The 19,690-nt window shown below is 42.4% G+C and overlaps 1 protein-coding gene and 1 non-coding gene across 2 annotated transcripts in view; one reads left to right on the top strand and one right to left on the bottom strand.

Moving 5' to 3' along the window:
* The window catches only part of DSCAM (DS cell adhesion molecule), a 667,745-nt gene that overhangs the window by 233,390 nt on the left and 414,665 nt on the right, over positions 1-19,690 (top strand). The gene's annotated exons all lie outside the window — the stretch shown is intronic.
* On the bottom strand, positions 4,418-4,490 carry TRNAC-GCA (transfer RNA cysteine (anticodon GCA)). The gene has a single exon. It is a non-coding gene; the product is annotated as a tRNA-Cys (tRNA).

The raw sequence follows: 19,690 nt of genomic DNA, 5'->3' as shown, positions 1-19,690 counted from the left end.
AGAACTAACTTATGTCATTGGTGATGTAATACATGTTCGTATCTGTGAAAGTTTGCACCTTGAAGATTCATATGTAGAGGACTTATGGTATAAACAAAGGGAATCAAAAATTCTAGAATCAAAGTATTTATTGCATTTCCCTGTGAGGGCCCCATCTCTGAGAATAAGTTACCTTTAGGTCTAATTCCTTTTGAAATGACTTGAGAATGGGAAGATGTAGTGATTTTTCTGGTTTTGATTCTCAAAGCCAATGAAGTTTTCTTTCAGTTCAGTTTTAAAAACATGAAATTGTTTCAAGTGATGCTCATGTTGTAGTGAGGAAAAATTCTGAAAAACTCTCTACTTCACCTTTTTTAAAAAGTTGACCTTAGAGAAAACAAAGGAGATAAGTCAGGTATGAAATATTAACATCTGTTGTTCAGTCCCTAAGTTGAGTCCGACTCTTTGTGACCCCACGGACTGTAGCCCGTCAGGCTCCTCTGTCCACAGAATTCTCCAAGTAAGAGTACTATAATAGGTTGCCATTCCCTCCTCCAGGGGATCTTCCCAATCCAGGGATCAAACCAGGGTCTCCTTCATTGCAGGCAGATTCTTTACTGTCTGAGCTACCAGGGAGGCCCTGGAATTTGTTCAAACTCATGTTCATCAAGTTGGTGATGCCATCCAAACATCTCATCCTCTGCTGCCCTCTTCTCTTTTTGCCTTCCATCTTTTCCAGCATCAGAGTCTTTTCCAATGAGCCAGCTCTTTGCATCAGGTGGCCAAAGTATTGGAGCTTCAGCTTCAGCATCAGTTCTTCCAATGAATATTCAGGACCGCTTTCCTCTAGGATTGACTGGTTTGATCTCTTTGCAGTCCAAGGGACTCTCTGGAGTCTTCTCCAACACTAGAGTTCAAAAGCATCAATTCTTTGATGCTCAGTCTTTTGATGGTCCAACACTCATGTCCATACATGACTTCTGGAAAAACCATAGCTTTGACTAGATGGACCTTTGTCAGTGAAGTAATGTCTTTGCTTTTTCATAAATTGTCTAGGTTTGTTCTTTTGTTCTAACTTTTCTTCCAAGAATCAAGGACTTTTAATTTCATTAATATCTGCACCTGCAAAAAAAGAATTAGTTTTATTAGTTTGGGAGTTAATAAGTCATGTTTTAAATGCATTCAAAGAAAACACGTCTGATTTAGTTGTTTTTCTGTTGCTATAAGTGCATAACATCAGATGTCTAGTAGAGAAGGTGGTGCAGTGGTAGAGAATATGCCTGCCAAGCAGGAGATACAAGAGATGGGTTTCATCCATTGATCAGGAAGATCCCCTGGAGGAAGAAAGGGCAACCCACTCCAGTAATCTTGCCTGGAAAAGTCTATGTACAGAAGAGCCTGGTGGGCTACAATCTATGGGATCACAAAGAGTAGAACATGATGGAACACACACACACACACAGAAGGTGCTTCATGGAGTAGATTAAGTACACAGTCATTATATTTGGAATGCTGGTTAGCATGGCTGCATTGTAGAATCATGAAATGTGAGGAAGAAATTCACTTAGGTGAATAAAGAGGTGAGGAGTGATTTTCATTTCTATGCAACAGTATGCACAGAGGGTGGTGTTGTGCCATTTTCATGTATAAATAAATGAGACACAAGCTCGTAGGAAGGAGAGAGATGCAGAGGGGTGGTGTTGCCCTCACAGTAATGATAATGACTTCAGTGGGTTTGCAGATTTCTTGTGTTTTGCTCAGCCGGAGACTGTATATGGACTATGTGGGGTGAGGGGGAATGGCCTTATGTCAGTAGCCAGTGCAGTGACTTGTATTCGTGCTCTGTTCTTCACTTGCCTGTGGCCTCATAAATTGTTCTGCCCCTCATCAGCTGCCTCCTTCCTTCCAGGATGCCCAAAAGGTGTCCTGTCGGCCTCTGGGAGGGAGTAGCTAGTCATGATGACCCCCGCCCCCCCAAACCCAAATTCTAACCAAGCTCCAAGGCTCTGCTATAGGTGAATTAGGACAATACTTATATTGTCATAATTTACTGTTTGTACCAGTGAATGTGGTTCTGACTTTACTGTACATTTCAAAAAACAGAAGGAAGTTATAGTTTTGTAGCATCGTTGAATTATCTTTTGACCTTTCCACCCAGTACTGAAGAATGTTGGTCTTGGGTACATTTCATGTTTCTGAGCAAGGCTTTCCTTTGCTCCCATGAACTTTCTTTCTTTTTCATTCAATGAATCTATTTTATTTATTTTTTCCCCATGAATTTTCTACAGTAAGTAGCTTCTGTCACAGAAGCTTCTGTGAGAAGCACTAAAATTGAATGTAACAGCTTTAAGATCATTTCTTTTCCTAGATGAATAGACATTGTTAATTCTTTTCTGAAACAATATATTTGGTAGATTGACTAAAAAAGATTTCTTGTTGCATCAGAGAGAAAATATATAAATATTAATATTTTGAGAGTGTTCTGTCCTTGACCCAATAGTATCTTTTGGGGCTAGTTATCCAAAGTCTTAATGGGGATTAGTCATGGGTTTCCCATATATATTGTTGCTTTAAAATTCTGCACTCAGTATAAGGTACATCATTCTGTAATATTAATGCATGCGACACTGGGTCCTACATTAATAGCTTTCAGCAACAACAGAGCCAAATTTCTGCCATCAAAATCATATGCATTACATGTTTAGGCATGTTTTTATTGAGCTATACTTGATTCATAATAGCGTGTTAGCTTCAGGTGTACACTTTGCTGTACCCAAAGTTGTACACAACTTTGTTGGTTACACCCAGACACAAATTATTTTTCAGATTCTTTTTCACTATAGATGATTATGATATATTGAATACAGTTTCATGTGCTATACAATAGGTCTTTGCTTCTTTGTTGTTTATCTATTTTATAAACAGTAGTGTGTTTACATTAATTCCATACTTCTAAGTTATTCTTCCCCAACCTTTCCTCTTTGGTAAGTTCATTTTCTATATCTCTAAGTCTATTTCTGTTTCATAAATAATTTCATTTATATTATTTTTTAGATTCCACATATAAGTGATACCATATAATAATTGTCTTTCTATGTCTGATTTACTTCGCTTAGCAAGATAATCACTAGGTCCATCCACATTGCTACGAATGGCATTATTTTGTTCTTTTTATGGTTGAGTAATATTCCACTGTGTGTGTGTACCATATATATATATGTATATATATATTTTTTACCATATATATTTTATCTAGTCATCTGTTGATGGACACTTAGGTTGCTTCCATTTCTTGGTTATTGTAAATAGTGCTGCAATGAACACTGAGGTATAGACATGTTTTAATATGGAATCTATGTGAGAAATAATTTCTACAATGATTTAAAATTCATCTTAACCATGCCTCGGGTGTTTAGAAAACAAAATATGTGATATTTCTAAACACAGTCTCAATTTGTTGCACATAGAATTTAACTTAATGTAGGTGAGCCTGTGGAGTGACTCCATCAATCTCTAACATGTTATTTGCTCACACAGCATTTAGATTTTTAAAGGGAGGCATTCTGGGAGAAGAGGATCAATAACACTCAAAAGGATTTCAGAAACGCTCTGTCTTCTCCTTCCGTGTTATTTTTCCTCCTATGGGCAAAGCTTTACCTAGATAAAAACAATATCCCCTTTTCTAAACACGAACCTAAGCCTAGGCATGAGAAAATGCACTCTCTCTGAACTTCCGCTCAAGTTTGCTTCCCAGTTCATGGGTAATTGCATCTATCATGTTTATTTGATCTTCATAAACACACTCAAAATCTTTTTTGGTTGGTTAGATAAGGACACAAACACTTAGTTGATGAAGTTATTAATAAGCTATTCTAAATCAACATTTTATAAATATTTGTGACCACCATCATCATCATCAATATGATCACTATAAATCGATTACTCCATGCCAGGCACTTTGTGCATTTTGCATGAACTATCTAAATATTAATATTTAACCCTCATAACAACCCAAGGAAATCTCATGTTGAGAAATGGTCCTAGTTCACATCAGGAATGGACGACTGAGCTGGAGTTCAAACTCAGAGCTGACTGCCCTTTCTCACACTTTATTCTTCCTTAAAATTATCGGTACATCTTGACTTTGTTGTTGTTTAGTCGCTAAGTTGTCTCCAACTTTTTTTTGACCCCACTAGGTTCCTCTGTCTATGGGATTTCCCAGACATGAATACTGGAGTGGGTTGACATTTCCTCTCCAGGGGATCTTCCCAACCCAGGGGTTGAACCCAGCTCTCTTTCTTGGCAGGTGAATGCTTTGAAAGTGAAAGTGAAAGTCACTCAATCGTGTCCAACTCTTTGCAACCCCATGGACTATACAATCCATGGAATTCTCCAGGCCAGAATACTGGAGTGGGTAGCTGTTCCTTCTCCAGGGGATCTTCCCAACCCAGGGATCGAACCCAGGTCTTCTGCATTGCAGGCAGATGCTTTACCAGCTGAGCCACAGGGAAGCCTACCACTGAGCATATCTTGACGAGGGCTTCCCAGGTGGCACTAGTGGTGAAGAACCCACCTGCCAATGCAGGAGTCTCAGGAGATGAGGATTTGATCCCTGGGCCGGGAAGATCCCCTGGAGGAGGGAGCAACAACTTACTCCAGTATACTGGCCTGGAGAATCCCATGGACAGAGGAGTCTGGTGGTCCATGGTCCATAGGGTCACAAAGAGTCAGACTTGACTGAAGTGACTTCGCCTGCTCACGCATATCTGCATGAAGGCATAAGTTCCTTCAAATGGAGATGCTTCCATAGAAATACAGGGATGTTTTCAATAATGTTCCTTCTCCTATGAGGCTTCTAGTCTAGCTGGTGAGTGAAGCAGAATTTACACAAAGATAAACCATGATGGGGGAATAAAATAGCCTAGAGTATTAAATAATTAATAGCGTACAAGTAGTTTGCATCCCTTACACAATGAGGAATGGAATGAAAGGCCAAGGAAACTTGAAACTATCCAAACTGCATAGGTGGACAGTTTTGCATACAAAGGTAAGCACATTTATTAAGGTACATATTGGTAATTTGACTAAAGACAATGTAATTCAAATAATAACTAGACTAAGATGGTGACAGAAAGTGACTGACTTTGGTCTACAATCATTGGCAAGGGGTGGGGGCCAGTCCTATTCCAGGAGAAGCCTCCCTGCCATGTCTAATTAGAGTTCTACCAGAGGTGGCATCTCACTGGCCCAGTTAACCCTGAAAGATGGGATGTACCACCCTTGTGCCTTCTGCAGGGTACTGATCTGAATGTTAAGACGCAAATAAAGGCAGAGTTTAAAGGGTTAAACACACAAAAACTCAGGAGAGCACCAGAAGAACTGACTGAGGTGCTCCTGCCCCAGGAAATGAAAATGTGACTTCATTGCTCGTGGCCGCCTGGATGAGAGTGGATGCCTCACTGCTGGAGAAGCTTCTGAGAGTCTCAGATGCTCTGCACAGTCCAGGATGGAGGACAGGAGCTGTCTGTCTGGGATGATGGGTGGTATTGTTTTTTGCAGAACTGCCTGTCTTCAAATGATCTTGAGAGCCTGCAGAATGTCTTTGCAGGCTGTTGGGCCACTTACTGTTGACTCACCTGCTCTGGTGTCTGCAGGAGCCAGGCTTCCTGGGGGTCTCTTTGCAGGGACTCTCAGAGGACATGTCATGAGCAGTGTTTGCCTTTGTCTCTGATGGACTTGGACCCCCCTTCCCAGGCGCAGGCACACATGTATGCAGACTCACACACGGACCCCCACTCCCTGTCTCTCCCTGCACAAGCCTTAAGGTCATCATTATTTATTATGTCTGGGGGAATGCTGCCATCGCCCATGACAACCATGATTAATGATAATGTGCAAACCTGAGGTAATTTGCTGACATATTAGATCTTTGTGAGGCACCAGAATGGAAGCAGCATTTTTCAAACTCTGCTCTGCCAGAGCCCTGGGGGCTGCGCTGGCTCCCAGTGGGAGGGGAGGGTGGCAGCTCCCGAAGCTGCTGCTCCATTTTTAGTTATGTGTTTATTTGTTTATCATTATTGTTAATTTTTTAGATAAAGAACAGTAAGTGTGTTCTAATAAAAAAAAATGTTAGAAAACAATGAGATAGAAGAGTCTGTGCTGGAAGGAGCATACCAAGAGTATTCTTGAACCATTTTCTGGAACCTTCTGGATCTGTCTTTAAGTGTTTTTAGTTTGATAATTATCTATATTTGTTTGCATGTAGTTTGTTATTTAGTTGCTCAGTTGTGTCCAGTGCTTTGCAACTCCATGGGTTGTAGCCCACCAGGTTCCTCTGCCCATGGGATGTCCTAGGTGAGAATGCTAGAGTGGGTTGCTATTTCCTCCTCCAGGGAATATTCCCCACCCAGGGATCAAACCCACATCTCTTGCATTGACAGGCAGATTCTTTACCACCAAGCCACCTTGAATCTACCCCTTCATTTATAGTTACTGATTACTTTCAGGGGTAGACTCCCAATAAGCTTCATAAGGAATTCCAACATTTATCTCCTTCAAATTGCACATTTCGTATAACCTTAATCATCATCCAAAAGGAATATGTCCCTCTTGGGCTTCCCTCATAGCTCAGTTGGTAAAGAATCCACCTGCAATGCAGGGGGCCGCAGTTCAATTCCTGGGTTGGGAAGATCCGCTGGAGAAGGGATGGGCTACCCGCTCCAGTGTTCTTGGGCTTTACTTGTAGCTCAGCTGGTAAAGAATTTGCCTGCAATGTGGGAGACATCAGTTCGATCCCTGGGTTGGGGAGATCCCCTGGAGAAGGGAAAGGCTACCCATTCCAGTATTCTGGTCTGGAGAATTCCGTTGACTATATAGTCCATGGGATCGAAAAGAATTCGAAAAAGACTGAGCAACTTTCACTTTCACTTCCATGCATGCAGGTTAAGAGGTCTTTCTATTTCAATCTGGCCAATAAGTTCATAGCCATTAACTGAGAGGACCTGGCAGTTCTTGCCAGAATATAAACTGAGGGACTATGGCTGCTTTTTAGCAAGGTCTCTGCCAGTTTGGTGAACTGCCCCTTGACTCCCCCCAAATGGCACTGATGTTTCTGATCAAATACATTTGTGCTGCATGTGAACTGTCTTGTTTCCTGGGAAGTAGGTTCCCAGCCCACCAGCAGGGCCGACCTGGACGACCTTTGCAACAAGAATATCAAGGCTCTTCTATGTGTGTGCTAATGAGCCTGAGAAGCTGTGCTGTCTTTTCTTTCCTGCTTCACGGAGATGCACGCTGTTCTGCACCAAGCTTCTGCATTGTGCACACAAATCCAGGGAGAGGTAGCTTCCCCAAATTCTTGAAGGAGACAGACTAGGAGACACACAGAGTAGTTGTTTAGAGAAATGAGTACCAGTCACTCTTTTTAAACAAAAAAACATTTTAACACACAAACATTAGAAATAAACCTCCTCTGAAACAAATCCACACATGAAACAGACCAAATCAACTATTCTTGTGTTTGATTTTGAACTCTGCAGTATCAATCTTAACTCTCCCAGTTCCCATGTGTGTGTGTTTGCGGGGGTGAGGGGGGGCAAATTTGCTTCAGTTGTATCTGACTCTTCCTGACCACATGAGCTGTAGCCCTGTAGCCCGCTAGGCTTCTCTTTCCATGGGAATCCTCCAGGCAAAAATACTGGAGTGGGTTGCCATGCCCTCCTCCAGGGGATCATCATGACCCAGGGGTCGAACCTGTGTCTCTTAAGTCTCCTGCATTGGCAGGAAAGTTCTTTACTACTAGCACCAGTTCAGTTCAGTTCAGTCGCTCAGTTGTGTCTGACTCTTTGTGACCCCATGAATTGCAGCACGCCAGGCCTCCCTGTCCATCACCAACTCCCGGAGTTTACCCAAACCCATGTCCATCGAGTCGGTGATGCCATCCAGCCATCTCATCCTCTGTCGTCCCCTTCTCCTCCTGCCCCCAATCCCTCCCAGAATCAGGGTCTTTTCCAATGAGTCAACTCTTTGCATGAGATGGCCAAAGTACTGGAGTTTCAGCTTCAGCATCAGTCCCTCCAATGAACACTCAGGACTGATCTCCTTTAGGATGGACTGGTTGGATCTCCTTGCAGTCCAAAGGACTCTCAAGAGTCTTCTCCAAACACCATAGTTCATAGCTCAATTTTTTGGCTCTCAACTTTCTTCACAGCACCACCTAGTAATTAACAATCCAAGATAAAATTATTTCAAAATGAAGTTTTATCCCCCTCTCTCTCTTTTTCCTTTTAGGAAACAATAGGGCCAGTACAGCAAGATGGATGTGTATCTCTATTTAACTGAAATTTATGAAAATTAGAACTGGTAGATTGAAAGATGATTATTTCCCAAAAGTTTTCTTTAGTTTTAAAAAGTGATTTATTCAGGATAACTTTAAATAACTCTTCCTGAATTTAAAATATGATTCAATATGAAAAAAATAACTTCACAGCCATCTCCTCAGGAACATGTGTTTTGAGATGTGATGTAATCTTATGTTCTAAATTTAAGAATTGAAGGGTGAAGTGTCCCCATTCTTGATATTTATGCACAGACACACCATTTCTTTGGCACATCTAAGTGACAAATAGATGTCACTTTGTCTAAGTGACATCACAGAACTAAAAGCTGCCACAGTGAGACCAGGGTCAGAGCGTGAGTTCCAGACCAGCTTCATCACTGGACAGTCTCTTCACTGCTCTGAGCTTTCCCTCCTGGTAGAATGATGGAGCAGGACTTCTCCCTCTTGGCAAAGGTCTGATGTGGTCACAGCTTCATGGAAGGTGGAGCTGGGTTACTAAGAGTGAAGGCTGGCTCCACAGCTACTCAGTCTGGGCCCTTGGGCAGGTGGTCTACAGTATAGACTCAGTGCCAGCATTCCCAGTCTCCAGGATCTAATGCCTGGTGACCTGAGATTGAAATGGTATAATAGAAATAAAGTGCACAGTAAATGGAATGCTCTTGAATCATCCTGAAAACATCCTCCTCCCATCTCACCATCAATGCAAGAATTGTCTTCCATAAAACCAGTCCCTCATGCCAAAAAGGTTGGGGGCTACTGGCATGGTTGGTCTCCATTGTCCATTTATCCATCAGTGAAGCAAGAGAAAAACAGAGCCCTGCTGATCAGGCCGCTGTGGGGGATTCAGTGATTTAATCCCTGCCAGTCACTTAGAATCGGAACCTTAGTACCACTCCATGCATACTTAGTTGCTATATTTTCTTTTCTTTTTTTTTTTCCTAAGTCTTGGGTAAAGAATCACTGTAAATCTAACATCATTTCTGTCCCTAATCAGCTGGTACCCAAAGGGGTAGATTCTCCTCAACTGTGAAATGAAAGTGAAAGTGAAGTCGCTCAGTTGTGTCTGACTCTTTGTGACCCCATGGACTATAGCCTACCAGGCTTCTCTGTCCATGGGATTTTCCAGGCAAGAGTACTGGAGTGGGTTGCCATTGCCTTCTCCAGGGGATCTTCCCAACCCAGGGATTGAACCTGAGTCTCCCGCATTGCAGGCAGACGCTTTACCCTCTGAGCCACCAGGGTGAGGGAAGGTCCAAAACCATCCCGGCCTTATTAATCAGCTTGTCTCTGTCTAATGGGAGCTCCTTTCTCTGGTTTGTGAACTGACTATTTTCTCTGCCTGTGAAGTCAGAATTTAAAAGGTTAAGTGCTGCCCAGTAGTAAATAGTTAAGCAAACGTATTTGTGCCAAAATATACAACAAAAATTTCAAATAATAACCTAAATTGAGATATTTTAAAATTCTATAGACTTTCAGTTAACCTCAAAAAAACCCCTGAACTTTAAATAATAATAAAGAAAAAGTAAAGCATTTCCTTTGAGAGGATAACTTGCTACTAAGTGATCAGAATTTGTGTTGATGACAGTGAACCTCTGAAAATAAAAGTGCCAGGGATGGATGTTTCCCAGTTACACCTTACCCACTATGATGCATTAAAGGGTGAAAACACTAGAAAAGAAATAACTAGAGAAAATCAAATGTGATGACTAAAGTCTAGGTATGAAAAACCATAAAATAATCATATTGAAAATAGAGTTGCTAAACAAAACCAAAATGACTCAATACTTTTCTTTTTGTATATATAGCATTCCAAGCCTGCCAGTTTAAGACTCTGGTTTCTTTGTTAGCCTTGAATTAATTCTATTGATTTAAAAAACACAACACTGATTAAACTTCATGACTCCGAGTAACCTTCATACTGTGTTGGGAATGTGAACAACACCTCCTCACCAAAGGAAAAAAAAAAGAAAGAAAGAAGCATATGAATGGGAGATTGAGCTTCATTGTTACTTTGTAGCTGACCCGTTGGAGATGGGGTGGTATAAAGCTCTCAGACCAACTTAAACAAGCAAATCTTGCCCAGGTGAGGAAGCCGCTAAATAGCACAGGAGACTCTGAGGTGATATATTGTAAGCCTACCCCTGTCATCCATTGCAGGATTCAAGGCTCCTGGATATTCTGCTTGCATTACTTTTTCCTGTAAAGCAGACATTAGGAAAAGAGTAACTGGCCAGGTGGCAGTGGTCAGGCTCTCTCGCCCAACGTTTCGTGAGTGATGATTATGTAGCAGCTGAGATCACGTACAGCACTGAGCACGTGCGTCATGAGGTACTTGCTTGGCCGTGGGCTACTTTTGCTCTGTAAGCGTTGTAAGCTCCTCCTGGAAAGCCCTTGCAGGTGTGTGAGGGTGTGGAATGTTACGTCTGTTGCTGCCACAGCCACCACCAGAGAATAAACATGTCTTCAGCTCCCACAGCCCCTCACATTTTCTTCCAGCCTCTAAACTCATGCCTTGCCTACCCCGGGTTTGGCCAGCAGTGTCACACAGCAAGACAATTGGCATAGTCAGCAGGATTCCCAGCAGGTGGAGGAGCCTGAGGCTCCAGTGGATGGAGGAAGCCAGTGGCCACCGCATAGCATGTGGAACCTGGTGACTGAGGTCCTCTCTGCATGGGCCCCTGTGGAAGCCTGGGAGATAGTAGATGGGTCCCAGGATAGCAGTGAAAAGGTGTTACAGGCAGTGAGCTCCCCTTCGCCGGAAAAGGCAGCACTGACCGCTGCTGGCATCGTCGGCTGGATTTTCCTGACCGCCCTGAAGGTGAGTATGGATCATGCCCTACGTGATGCAGTGCAGGTGTGCAGTGTGCAGAGATGTTTGGAAGAACTAGCTCAATGTATGGTGGTATTAGAGCAAGAACTGCATGCCCCGGAAGAACCCAGCATCTCTGATAGTGAGCTGGTAAGGGAACATTATGAGACTAAGGAACGTTATAAGACTTTGGGTCCTCACTTGTTAGCAAGGCCTGTTGTGCAGCAGAAGGAGGCATGGGCGGCCAAGGCGGCGTGGATGCTCTGGGAGGCCAAAGAGAACAGGAATGGGACAGACTCTGCAGTCAGGATGAAGTCCAGGAAGGCCGGCAAAGAGCAAGGACTAACCCCAGTGGAGAGAGAGGAAAAAGGGAAAAGGAAACCATAAATTTGGGTCAGGGCCTGCCGAACCCATCCCTGTGGAGCCCTGAGAAGTCCACTGAGACTGCAGAGAGCCAGAAATGTCACTCAGGATGGCAAGTGAAGTGCAGAAAATACAAGGACCTGGGCTTCAGAGTGGTGGACGATGACGGGGAAACCATCCCTGTGCTTGGAACCAGCTGGACATCCATCCTTTCAGCTTCTACATTGGCTCAATGAGTGGAGGATCCTCCAGAAGATGACAAATGCTTTACAGGTGGTGTGTGAGACACCATTTTGAACAATGCCCCATCCACCTCTTTGGATTCCTTAACTGCTACATCGATATTGGCAAGCTTGGGAGAAGTAGAGAGACGGCAGCAGGCAGAGGGGATTCGAAGTGTAGTGTGATGATCCCAAAGTAGGGCCGAGCTGGTGAAGGCCCCTACAGGGTAAGGAGAATGCAAATGCGGGCTGATGTGTTGACAGTGGGAGTTGACAGAAATAAAACTGATAAAACAGCCCAGTGCTCTGCTCCTGGAGCAATGGAGGCAGCGGAGGCTGTAGCAGCGGTTGACCGAGTGTGGGAAGTACCCACAGCAAGAGGTATGGACGGTCCAGTTAGAAGGTCACATGGCGCCCACGACTTTCCTTCGGATGCCCTTTCACACTTTGAAACACCGTAAAGGCTGTGTCCTTACCTTTGGAAATTGTATGACTCTGTGTGGAGGTAAACTGTGAAGTCTGTGTCCCATGATGTGCTACTAACCTGGTTCTCTTGCAGATTTAGAACAATGTGAACCAGAGCTTATAAAGCACTTGGAATCACGTGGGTGGGCGGTGAACACCTCAGAAATCCCCCCTTTCAAGGGGTGGGCCTGGCACCTGTGGGGCGTTTAAATCCCACAGGGGTGGAGGTGCCTGGGTGGAGGCGCTCCTGCAGTCTCACAAGGACAGACTGTGGACTGGCCTTGGCCTTGGGAGATAAAGGCGCTCCACATGTGGTGGGTGGCTCTTCTTTTCCCGTGAGGGCAAGGACATCAGCATGAGTCCCAGGTGATACCAGGCACTGGGTTTTGCTGTGTGTTGGGGATGTAACTATTTGTTTTTGTAGCATCTGCTGCTGTTGCAAGATGTAAATCCAAGGGTCAGTGTTACTCGCCAAGGAAATGTCACAGAAGATGGACTACACGTAGCTTGTGAGGCAAGAGACCCTGAAGGGGATGGAACATAGGGAAAAAGCAATTGGCCAGGTGGCCGTGGTCAGTCTATCTCACCCCACGTTTTGTAAATAATGATTATATAACAGATCACTTACAGAACTGAGCGTGCGCGTCATGAGGCACTCGCTTGGCCACTGGCTACTTTTGTTCGGTGAGCATAAATAAGCTCCACCTAGAAAGCCTTTGCAGGTGCGTTGGGCTGTTAAAGTTATGCTGCTGCGGCCACCACCACCGCCCCCACCATTAGAGAATAAATGCATCTGCAGCTCCTGTGGCTGCTCACATTTTCTTCCAGCCTCTTAGCTGGCGCCTTGCCTCCCCTGGGCTCAATGAGCTACAGCAATACAGACACATGAAACTAATAGCCTAATAGAGTTCATGGTTAGTCATATTTACTAAATTTTTATTGTTTGAACAGCTCTCTGTACTGTATAAGGTTACATAACTTTTCCTTTTGTGGTCAAACCTGAGACAAAATATATAGCTTCATTATTTTATGAGTTATGACATTTATAGTAAGTAAGTCATTGTTAGGTAAAAGACAAAAGATCAATGTCCTATAAAATATCCAGGAAACAGGAATGATTATCAAAAATTGAGAAACCCCTATGAGCCTATGTCCCAGAGATGAACAAATTTTAAACTTCTTGGAGTAGACTTATCTAAATTTTTCTCCTATGGTCATATAAGGTTATGCTCTTTTCCCCTACTGAACCTCTTTTTAAAAAATATTTATGTCTTATTTGTTTGGCTGGGCTGGGTCTTAGTTGCAGCATGTGAGATCTAGCCCCCTGACCAGGGATCAAACTCAGGTCCCCTGAATTGGGACTGTGGAGTCTTAGCTGCTGGACCACCAGGGAAGTCTTTGAACCTATTAAAACACTTTTGCATAGCACATATTTGCTTCATTGGCACTTTTAACCAAACATTGTATGTAAATAATTTTAATCCCTCCATTTCCCTCTAGAAAGGCCATCCCTTCCATCAGTTTTTACTAGTCTTTTTGCTATCCACTTTACCAGATTTCTTTAATTTTAAATTTACTTTAAAATTATTGCCTTCTTTAAATTTCTTCCTACTTTAATAACTTTCTAAGTCCTGTTCATGTATCTACTGATTTCATGTCACAATAGATCAGAAGCTTAGTCAGATATCCTGTATTCCCATGCACTCATCTCAGTTTTTAGTCAAATCCATTATAACCATATAAATACCATGAACCACTGAGGCAGGCAGTGTACTATAATCACATTTTCCCTTTTTGCCATTTTAAAAATTATTATTATTATTTTTTGGAGTAGAGTTGCTTGCAATGTTGTTAGTTTCTACTATACAGCAAAGTGAATCAGCTATACATAAAAAAATACTCCCTCTTTTTTTAATTTCCTTCCCATTTAGGTGCCACAGAGCATTGACTAGAGTTCCCTGTGCTATACAATAGATTCTCATTAGTTCATATAGTATCAGTAGTATGGGTTTCCCAGGTGGCGCTAGTGGCAAAGAACCCACCTACCACGCAGGAGACATAAGAAACACAGATCGATCCCTGGGTTGGGAAGATCCCCTGGAGGAGGGCATGGCAACCACTCCAGTACTCTTGCCTGGAGAATCCCGTGGACAGAGGGCCTGGGAGCCTGGTGGTCTATGGTCCATAGAGTGGCAAAGAGTTGGACATGACTGAAGCGACTTCGCACACACGTGCCGGCCAATAGTATAAATATGTTAATCTCACCCCCCTTCCCCTTCTCTGTGTCCATATGTTTGTTTTCCATGTCTGTGTTTCTATCTCTGTTTTGTAAATAAGGTCACTGATACCTTTTTGCTAGATCCCACACATATGGGTTATTTTATGATATTTGTTTTTCGCCATCTGCCTTACTTCATTTTGTATGACAGCCTGGGTCCATCCATCCTTTTTGCTGTAAACAGCTAAGACTTCCACACCTCTCAGCTCAGGACAGTTTTCTACACAGTCACGTGTGTGGGGTAACTTATCAGTTCTGGAGCTCCCCAGCCCCCACCCCTGCCCCTGGCTGCCAGTCTGAAGTGGCCGCCTCCTGCATGGCCCCAGCCCCGCTGTGAGACTCTCAGGATTCCTTACATTTCTCCCTGGAGTTGGGTTTCCCAAGTCCTGTATCTTCCCCTGAGTTCTCCTCCTTCCTCTTCCATCAGTCATTTCTGAGAACGGGTGCCTGAGATATACATTCACAGGGCGGGAAGGGGAGAGCGCGGCAAATTGAGAGTATCGTTGACGTGTATATATATATATATTCTACCATGTGTAAAATAGAGAGCTCGTGGGAAGCTGCTACAGAGCACAAGAATCTCGGCTCAGTGCTCTATGATGACCTAGAGTCGTGGGATGGGGGCGGGGTAGGAGGGAGGTCCAAGAGGGAGGGGATGTATGTACACATAGGGCTGATTTTGGAGAAGATGGTATTTGTTTTCTTCTTCTTTCTCTTCTCTCTTCCTCTTCGTCCTTTCTTTCTCAGTCTCTCTCTGTCTCTCTGATATGTAATTGTATTTTTTAACTAGTTTCCTACTCTGGGGGCTTTCATCTTATCCCTTCATTTTCATTATTATAAACATTGCCAGTAAAAAAAAAAAAAAAGTCCAATATTTGAGCATATCTCTTTGCACACACATTTTACAATATGCCATCATTTTCCAAATTACCCTCCAAAATTTAAGTTTCATGTCTAACAAGTTTGTGTAAGAGTAATGGCTCTTCTCTTACCCTTTTCAACATTAAGCATTATCTCTTTTATCGTTTTCAATTTGACAGGCAAATTAATTTCATGCCATCTTTCATTCTTCTGAATATATGCCTTTGGAAAGCAATATATTTCTGAAAGTAGAACAGTCATTCTTTTACATAAATAGTCATATGACAATTCCTACTGATAAAGACAAATGGTAAAAAATTTAAATAAATTTGTGGATAAAGATCAATTAAATATTTAAGTAATTATGAATTCCCTGTGGCTCAGTGGAAAAGAACCTGCCTGCAATGCAGGAGATGTAGGAGACGTGAGTTCAATCCCTGGGTCAGAAAGATCCACTGGAGGATTAAATGGCGACCCACTCCGATATTTGCCTGGGAAATCCCAAGGACAGAGGAGCCCTGCAGGCTACACTCCATGGGGTCGCAGTGTCAGACACAACTGAGCGATAAGGATAGCCCAGCACAATTATGAATTAAATGTGCGTGTATGTTTGTAAAGAGATAGTATGTTAGGTTAAGAAACAAATAAAAAAAATTCTGCTATATCTTTGTGTCAATACCATCTTACATTTAAACTTGAATGTTGTTTTCAATCCCCTTTATTAATTTTTTAAATGCGGGTAAAGTACCAATGACCAAAATGTGAGAGCCCCCTGGTGGTGAAAGTGGTGAAAATGCCTTTAGACACACAGACATCTTTTTCCTTTGCTTAAATTCTAAATCCTTGAGATCCAGGTGTTTTAAAGTTCCTGGAAATACAGGGGGGAAAGTTAATAAAAAGATTAACGACACTAACTTGAAATTTTAAAGTTTTCAAATGTAACTTAATTAGGGAAAATTATGATTTTTGGAGGTGGTAAAGGGCTAAGCTCAGTCGAGTTCCTGAATGTCCCTAGAAACCGCAGAAATCACACCTATATGTCAGAGAGGACTTATCATGTGCCTGGAGTCTTGATGACCACTCTCAGAAATTTTAAAGCCCCTTGAGATGGTCTCCAAGAAATTGCTGTCATTTTTCCTTGAAGAAAGTGAGGATATGCAAGCTGGAGAAGATAGGAAGTGTGTCAGTTATTTGCAAGGGTCAGAAGGGCTTTGTAATAGTGATATTTGTAATAGTGTAATATTTGTGCAAATATCTGTACAAATAATTGTACAAATAGTATAATATTTGTAATAGTGGTTCCCCTCCACACCTGGACCGCAAAGGCATAAATAGAAGCTGAGAGTAGGGCAGGCAGTTTCAGGTCCATACAAGGAGTAGCTTACAATTTTTTATTAATTTTTATTCGAGTATAGCTGCTTTACAATGTTCAAGCTATATGTATGCATGCAGCCTCTCTTTTTTGGATTTCCTTCCTCTTTAGGTCATCACAGAGCACTGAGTAAAGTTCCCTGTGCTATATGGTGGGTTTTCATTAGTTAGCTATTTTATACATAGTATCAGTACTATGCAGATGTCAATCCCAGTTGCCCAATTCATCTCCCTCTTTTCCCCACTTGGTGTCCATACTTTTGTTCTCTATGTCTATACCTCTATTTCTGTTTTGCAAAAAAGCATCACGTATCCCATTTTTTCTAAATTTCACATATATGCATTAATAGATGAAATTTGTTTTTCTGACTTACTTCATGCTGTATGACAGTCTCTAGGCCCATTCATGTCTCTTCAAATAACCCCATTTCATTCCTTTTTTATGATTGACTAATATTCCATAGAACTCACTTTTTGAAAAACATTATTTTAAAAATGGAGAGGGCTGCCCTGTGAGGTAGTGAGGCCCCCATCTCTGTGAGCATTCAAGCACAGGATGCAGACCTGCTGCTCAGAATTGCCACAGAGGGGATTCAGGCTTTCAGGGAATGGCATGGACCACAGTATACCCTCCTCACCCTCCAGTCCTGAAACTGTGTGTGTTTCTAATCAATAGTCATGGGGGAGATGGTGAGGACACTGGAGGCTGCTGCTTAAATCAAAGAGTTTCAAGAATGAAAGGTCGTGTCAGGGCAGAGGTGGGTCTAGATTGGGGTGAGTGAATGTCATTTGTCTCAAGTCCCAGGAGGGTAGATGTATCTAGGCTGTGTTTTGCCTTATTTCCAAAAGGACAAAAGCACACTTGTGATCCCCAGCAACCCTCCAGTCATGAGCAGTGAATTTGGGCTCACAGATGGGGTGGTGCATATGTCTGTGGGATGCTGGCGTTTCTTTTTGAGCAACAGTTCCATTTATGTTGCACCCTTGTGACCACATCTGCATATTTCAGTCTTTTTGAGATTTTTGCTGGCATGATTCTGCCATTCAAAACAGCAAGGACATGTTCCTCTTCTATTTTTATGCTTTAAAAAACAAACAGACCTTAGAATTTGACAATCTTGCAGAAAATATTGTGTTTTTTTTTAAAACACACATGCTTATAATCGTACAAATTGTCAGAAGGAAGGGTCACTTCCTTGCTATTCAAGACTTCTCTGTTATGCTCTTGGAAGACAGAATATAAGACACAATTTCTAGCATTGATCTATATTGATTTCAATGGGTTATCTTCCTGATACTCACCTCCCACACTGGAACATTCTAATTCAGTTGGCCTAGGGTACATTGGTATTTTTAAAAAAGCCCCCGGTGGCTTCAACATTCTGTAAGTTGGGGGCCCCTGACCAGCCTCAACAGCCACATGAGGATAATGGTTCTCAGATAAGCACCACTTCAGAATTACTTAGAAGGCTTATTAAATCAGATTGTGGGACCACCATTCTCAGAGGATCTGATTCCAGGTGTCTGAAAAAGAGTCCAAGAATTTGCTTTTGTAACCAGTTCTCAGATGACCCTACTGGTGGTGTGGGGATGACCTGTGAGAACCGCTGTACTCAGCTGAGAGAAGCTCTGGGTTCAGTTGCAGATGGCGTGGCTGGAATTGCATTCAGTCCCTGTGTGACGTCTTATAGAAACATGCACGAAGGGAATTCCAAGAGCAGTGAAGAGGTTTTAAATCCCACCCTGCTGCCTCCTGCCTTCTTCTCTGGCCCTGGTCCTCCTTCTCCTCTTATTCACTGCATTAACTTCCTGTTGTTGCTTTAACAACTATGAACAAACCTAAGTGACCTAAGACAACACAAAGTTACTGACTTGCGGTTGTGGATGCCAGAAGTCCAGTGGGCTAAGTGGGTCTCACTGGGCTAAAATCAAGGAGTTGGCGGGGATGTGTCTCTTTCTGGAGGCTCCAGAGGAGAAACAGATTTCTTGCCTTTTATAGCTTCTATGAACTACCCGCTCAGGGCCCCTTATGTCTTCAAAGCTGAAAATGGCTGGTCCAGTTTTTCTGACATCATTTCATGCAGACATTGACCCTCCCAGCTCTCACTGTCATTTTTAAGGATGCTTGTCGTTACGCTGTGCCTATCTGAATCATGCAGGTTAATCTTCCTACTTTAAGATCAGCTGATTTATCCACAGATTCTGCAGCTGCAGATGTGAACATCTTTGGGAATGATGTTCTGCTATCACATCTTCTTAACTAGAAGGGTGGAACGCTTGAGTGTGAAGCCAGCTCTACAATTGCAGAGCTGGGTGGGTTGACCTGGAGCAGATTATTGAACTTCTCTAAACTGCTGAAAGTCCAGGACTTAATGTAATTACAGTGTTAAGACGGGCTTAAATATTTCTGTATTTAATTATCTAGATAGATAGATGGATAGATGGATAAATAATGTCAGATCCTGGCCAAGGGTTCTTAGAAAATCTCAGCTATTATTGCTGTGTAATTGTCAATGTTTTTATTAAGAGTTATACTTCTTTGCCTGCAGTCACCCAGTTCCCCACTTCATAGGCAAACACTGATACCAGTTCACTGGATAATCTTTCAAAGATGTTCTATGCATTTTCAATCATACACAAATAGAGAATTTATTTGCACAAGCGGGAAACTATAACTTATGCTCTCCTGAGTAATACTTTAATTCACATCAGATTCCTCTTTCTTTTAAATGGCTATATGGTTTCCGTTTCATCAGTATACTTCAATTTCCTTAGCCAGGCCTTTATTGATGAGCATTACGCATCGTTCAGTTCTTTTATAATTATGAACAGGCCTAAACTAATATTCTTAAAAGTTAATAAGCTTGCAGTTGCCCTGTATATCTGTTACATAAATGCCAAGAAGTGAACCTTCCAAATCTAAGGTTAAAATTTGTTGTATATTGTTAAGTTATGTCTCTTGAGATCTTTTATCCACTTAATTTCCATCTGTGCTGTCTAGGTGT

Source organism: Muntiacus reevesi, chromosome 8 (genome assembly GCF_963930625.1).
Source record: "Muntiacus reevesi chromosome 8, mMunRee1.1, whole genome shotgun sequence".
In the NCBI taxonomy this organism is placed as follows: domain Eukaryota; kingdom Metazoa; phylum Chordata; class Mammalia; order Artiodactyla; family Cervidae; genus Muntiacus; species Muntiacus reevesi.
Note: the sequence above shows the minus strand (reverse complement) of the source record. Positions and strands in the feature narration are given on the sequence as shown.